Below are 6,010 nucleotides of genomic sequence, written 5' to 3'. Positions count from 1 at the left end.
CAACATCCGTTTAAAAAATAATGCATGTGATAGACAGTGCTACTTAATTAACACATTCACAATGTCATGAAGTGTGCTCACATTATGTACCATAACCTTTGACCTTTAATCCATTTCTACTCAGTATAACTGCAGTATGGTAGATGATGTCACATGATTCAACAATTGTATTGTTGCATTGTACATTTACCACATTACTAAACTTTATCACAATTATTTCACATGGAATTGTTTCCACTAATGTTGATGTTATCAAAATGTTGAAATATTTGGCCAATTCATCATACTGTAACAGGAACAAGAGACAAAGTTGAAATATTATACCAGATCACATAGCTTGCTGATGCTAGTTCAGCATTGTGTTGTGTGTTGCTTTGCTATCATCAGGTAGACATCCATTGCAGCACAATAATATTGCAGGGCATTCTAAAAATGTTTGTATTTCAGTAGCTGTAATAACTAGGTGGCCATCAATGTGATTCGTGTTTTGTTTATTAATAGTCATATTGCTATAATAACAACTATCTTGCTGTAGAATGTGGTATTATATATTTTTAGTTTCTGCCCTTGGATGACCATATAGCTAGCTGGCTGGTATTTAGACAATAAATTGTTGAAAGATTGGAAAATTTAATGTTAGCACAATGTTACTTTTTGCTAAAGCAAGACGATTATAAGGGTTTAAATTCACACATGGCTGACAGCTGTGGTAACAAAAAAAGTATTTCAGAAACCACTCTGCGGGGACAGTAAACGATAGATTAAGCTCTAGACTTTCCCAATCCATCAAGGCTTAGCATTTCAAGTGAGGCGCTGTTTCTGAAGTCTTTCAAAAAGATAATTGATCAAAGGACCTTTAAATTGTTTCCTTTTGAGAATCATTTTTCCCAGTAACTATGGGAGTGGGACACTCGGATACATTTAATCTGTTGTTTCCCCGCTGGTATTTATTGCTGTTTTTGTCAGAAACGAGTCAACCAGATCCCCTCCTTTTCTTGTCCGTCGTCAGGTCGCAATAATCGAATCCCTCTATGGCTTTTGCCAGGTTAATTCCCCCCCCCCCCCACCTCTCTGTCAACCTGCCATCTTTCTACCTGAAAGGTAACCCTAGACCTCGGGGGTATGGCGTGCTGGTCCCTTTATGAGGCAGGATGAAATAAGGCACTCCAGAATCGTCTGACAAATAACCCTCCGCACAAAGACTCCGAAACTCTGCCACCGTATGAAACCCCTTTGAAGCCCCAGTCACGGGCGGCGCGCTGGATGTTTGTGAATGCAGGGAGAAGCACCCCCCCCCCCCCCCAAATCTATCCGCTTTTTTTTGTTTTTTTTTTTTCTACAAAGAAAAACCGGCACGACACTCTGGCTCCCCTGAGGGCGGCCATTTGTCTAATCATTGGAAGTATCAGTTATAAACAGGGTAAACCCTCTGAAGTATGGAGGAAACGATAAACGAGCAGCCTGGTTCCTGGGGCCCCGCGAACACTGTGCCGGAAGTGCAATATGAGAGCAGACGGGTGGTGCTGATGTATTAGATGAGTTCGCTTTAGGGAGCGAGGCTCTAAATCCGGGTCCAGGAGCTCTGGGAGTACTGCGAGGTGTAAACTATAAGCTACACAGCCGTTGCAGTAATTAGTGAGGTGAGAACTTTTTTTACAGTCCCTAGAGTGGTTCCATGAGAAAATGAAACCCAGGGAAGGTGTTTGGTTGGACGCACCGAATATTTATGAATTATCCTTGTGAGGGCCATTGAGTTGAGGTCTGCTTGGCATGTACTGTATACCTAAAGTTAATTTACATGTATGAAAAGGCTTTGTTTTCCTCAGAAAATGTCATTTTAAAATGAATTACAGAACAAGCATTTATCTCACTCGTAATACTGCTCATATGATTTATATCAGGAGTGTAGTCTTCTAGCAGGTGTCTTTTCAAAGCACTTGATGTAGCCAGTCACCTAACTTAATTTTACCAGTTTAGCCATTTGGCTCAGCTCTAAGATTGCTATTAATTGAAATAAATCTGGAAAACACGCTGAATCGCAGCCCTCCAGGTCCAAGGCTATTATCCCCTGGAGTAGTAGTATATTGATTTAAGTTTAGTAGTAATATTGCATGACGGAGGCAGTTGGGCTGTGTGATTTGTATCATTTGTATCACAGCCCTCACAATCGTAGTAAGGTTGCAGTAAGACGTAATATTGGCTCGCTGAGCCAAAGACTGTAGTCCTGAGCAAAAGGAACCAGTCATCCTTTTTTATTGGCTCTTTTGGAGTAATATCACCTCTTGAGGTGGACTTACATGCTCTTCTGATCTCTCCTACATTTGCATTTTTATGTTTTCTGGGTTTTTTTTTCCTCAGGAATTTAAAGAAAACATCTCTTAACAGGTACTTGAAAGTAAAAAAAAATATACGTCTAGAAATCTCATAATAGTAAATCCATCATAAAATTGCGTGGGCTCTTTCATGGAAATGTAGTGTGCTACTGAACCAATGGAATGTCCCATAATCGTAACACTCTCGATGAGTTTGACTTATAACCTTAGGTTAAAATGTTCCTATAAGCACATGTTCTTTGCAAAGATTTTGTTTATTAATACAGGAGGCAAAAGTATTAACTGTGAAGGTATCACACAAATCACACAGTGTTTATTTGCAAAGGTCAAATGTGAAGTAGCCAAGGGGCAAATCTTTAAGATCTGGTCTTTCAATCTAATGTAGATGCACTATCTTTCCCTGTCTACACTGTATAGTAGTGAATCCCCACTGCCTGTAGTGTTAGTAGGAAATGGCTTTGCTCTAGTAGCAGTTGGAGTCCTCCTATGGGCTGGAAGTGGCACTTCCAGGCTCTGTTTTGAGATTCTGAGCTCAGCTTTGTATGTGTGATGTTTTGGATCCCTGGCTTTTCCTCCATTCCTGCTGTGTGGTATAACAGACCTGTGAACGTGGCCTGATTTCAAAACACCTGTTCTCTACACTAGTTTATCAGCAGTGGCAAGATCCTTGGCGCCATGCATTTGCCGCAGAGATGGGAAGCATCAGTTACCAGTCCCCTACCTGGAAGTCACAGCGAGTGAGAGGGATTGCCTTGGCTGGCAACTTTGGCAAGCCAATTGTATGGGCAAACAGTGAGAACTGTGGTTTTAAACCCAAAGCAGATTTACACCCATTTCACTTTCAGTCCTCCAAGGGGAGATCTGAATGGAATCCATGACCATCTGATTAGGAGTCAACATCCTCACCCACCGCACCACATCACCCCTGTGTCAGTCAGTTTACTCATGCTTTGACTCACAGTGGAGTCACTGCTGTTTTCATAGGTGTTTGCCGCCCTGAGTGTTTCTGGCTGGATTACCCGTAACCTTATCACACTCTTTGTGTGTTTATTCAAGAAAAAGAATCAGGAATGTCTAGTGATTGGAATTGATTCCAGTTGTACAAAACCAGAAAAAAATGTAAGTAATGACAAGAAGGAATAAAACGTCTTTTTTTTTTTTGGTATGCGACTGTGGTTTCCGTGACACATAGACCCCTGTTTGTTGCGGTATGTTATCACAGTTATCACACTCATGTTCATGCTGAACTGCTTTTTCTCTTACAAACCGGGATCTGAACCACACATTTTGAACTCTGGGATTTGCCATTTTCAGACAGACATTTACAGGTGCATTTTGAAGAACACTGTCTGTAGGGAAGTGTCTCTTTCTTCAAACGCTGCAGATAAGCATCAGAACATCAAAGCCATCAAAACACCAACAGCAGTCTTTATCACGGCTCAGCATCGGTGTTGAAAACATTTTCCTTAATGTTCATTTGTGTATGAACAAGGTCTGTCTTTTTGTTGTTGCAGCGGGGTCTGTAATGTTTTCAGGTCTCTGAACAGTAGATGGAGATGAAAGTGTGCATGGGGGAAACCCCTGCATGGAGACGGCATTGTCGGTGATTTACCGCTATGTGGTTTGGCAAAAGAAACTGATGTTCGACAAGGTGGTCCAGCGCACCTAAATCAACAAGCGTGTTGAATGAACAGTGGTCTGTTCGCGTAAAAGCAATCAACAGGGGCATGTTTTTTCCTTAATGATTAAGTTGATAACGTTTGACTTTCATCTCTGGCTGCTAGCGGATCGGGGCTGGCTTTGAGAATGACAGCAGAGCAAGCAATAGCAAGGACTGTTGTGTTTTACCTTCCTGGTTCCTTTCGGTTGAAATATGAAAGAGTCATCTCCGGAGAGAGAGACAATGATCCTATCCCAGAGTTAGTGCTTTCCTGCTTTATAACTGGAATCACTTTGGGTCACATCCAATATTTAAAGCTATTTCAAAGTCAGCTGTGAATTTTCAGACAAAAATCAAACAATGAACCATAAAACTCAGCATCAATAAATTAATCAATCAAAAAAAAAAAAACTGCTACAGAGGTCAAATATGAGGTGGAAAAGGTCCAATTCAAGTTTAGTTTGCAATTTCAAAGAGTAAGGAACTTTTGGTGTAAAAATGTTTAGGTATTTTTAATCAGCATTTCTTTTTTACGTTTAACAGTCTTGCCCTCTAACTTACTAAGATTGTCTGACCATTTTTTCTCTGCCAATGTATTTCCTTTTACGTTATAAAGTTTAAATAACATTTTCATTTTCATTCATTCTAGGGCTTAAACGTTATAGCATTTGTCATGGCTGTGGGTTACATCATGGCTACCCTAATGTCATGGATGTGAAATGTGACTTCAGCCCCTGAAACAGTGCTTTCTTCACAGACCCCGGGCGTCAAAGCAAAAGCGTGTTTTAATGAGGAACCCTAGATCACTGCTCTGTGGATGGAACACAGAAGGCTTTTGTGGACTGGCTCTGGGAAGCCGGTAGCTCTTGTTATGTGCATGTGAAATTAATTATGAGGAAATACTAAAACACTTTGGTGGAAATTGCCTTCCACCAGATGTTCCATATGTGAGAATATATTCACTATTAGAAGCAGAGAAAAATTACTGTATGCGTGCCTGCTCTCCGTGTTATTCTTGTTATAAAAAAAAGTTCATCCTGGCGTCTTTGAAGAAAGCCAACCTGTCACTCAAGGCGCTGAAGGAGAAGGAGAGGTTATATGCTACTGTTTGTATCACTTCAGTGCCTCTGAGGTAATGTGATTATTTAACCTGGTTATAATAACAAAATGCTTCATTCTTTGGTAAGAGTGCACTTACAGAGCAGAGGCCTGACTTTCAGTGTGGAGCTATGCGTGAACGCAGGAGCTAGAGGGCTTTTCCTGGTCTTCAGTGTCAGAAAAGAATTAGCCCTCTCACTGGGAGACAGACTACATTTTGAGCAGCTCTGAAAGGATTTTAGACTGCTCTTGTCTTCATTACGCTGGGAACCACAGTGACTAAAAATATGTCTATTTATAGGGCAATGTTGCATAACTTGTGATATTGTCTAATTTCAAAAGAAAAAAACGGAGTTTGGAATTTAAAAAATCAAGCACCTAGATGCATATGAAAGATATAAAAATGTAATGCTCATGTTTTGCAAGTGCTCATATATTTTGCAAATGCTGAATATAAGAAATGCTAACAAAAAGAAACTTCTTTTGGCTGACCACATTATCTTACAGCATTCAAACAATCATTTTCACTGCAAAAAAAGCTAATTTGAGTGAGGATGCATCACTTTAAATTCAGTCGTAAAACTTCAAAGTGCAGTTGAAATGAATTTAAATCCAATTGCTTTTTGGTATTTTCCTTGACTGGACACAATTCCTGTAAAGAAACAGACAACTCTGGTAAAAGAGTAAGCAAGTGGTTAATATCTTTCTTTGTATGCCAACTTCTTTAATGTCTCCTAAACTGTCATCATTCTTAGACCCATTTGCTAGGTGTCCAAGTCCAATTTTTTTTTATATCACATAAGAACGCATATAATGTTTCTTTAGAGACTGCCTGTTACACTGTGTGACTGAAATAAAGTTATTACTAAATAAAGCAAATTTCCCCATCTAACTGAGACTGTAGTTTAAGGTTTACACA

The sequence above is a fragment of the Megalops cyprinoides genome, chromosome 17 (genome assembly GCF_013368585.1).
Source record: "Megalops cyprinoides isolate fMegCyp1 chromosome 17, fMegCyp1.pri, whole genome shotgun sequence".
In the NCBI taxonomy this organism is placed as follows: domain Eukaryota; kingdom Metazoa; phylum Chordata; class Actinopteri; order Elopiformes; family Megalopidae; genus Megalops; species Megalops cyprinoides.
Note: the sequence above shows the minus strand (reverse complement) of the source record.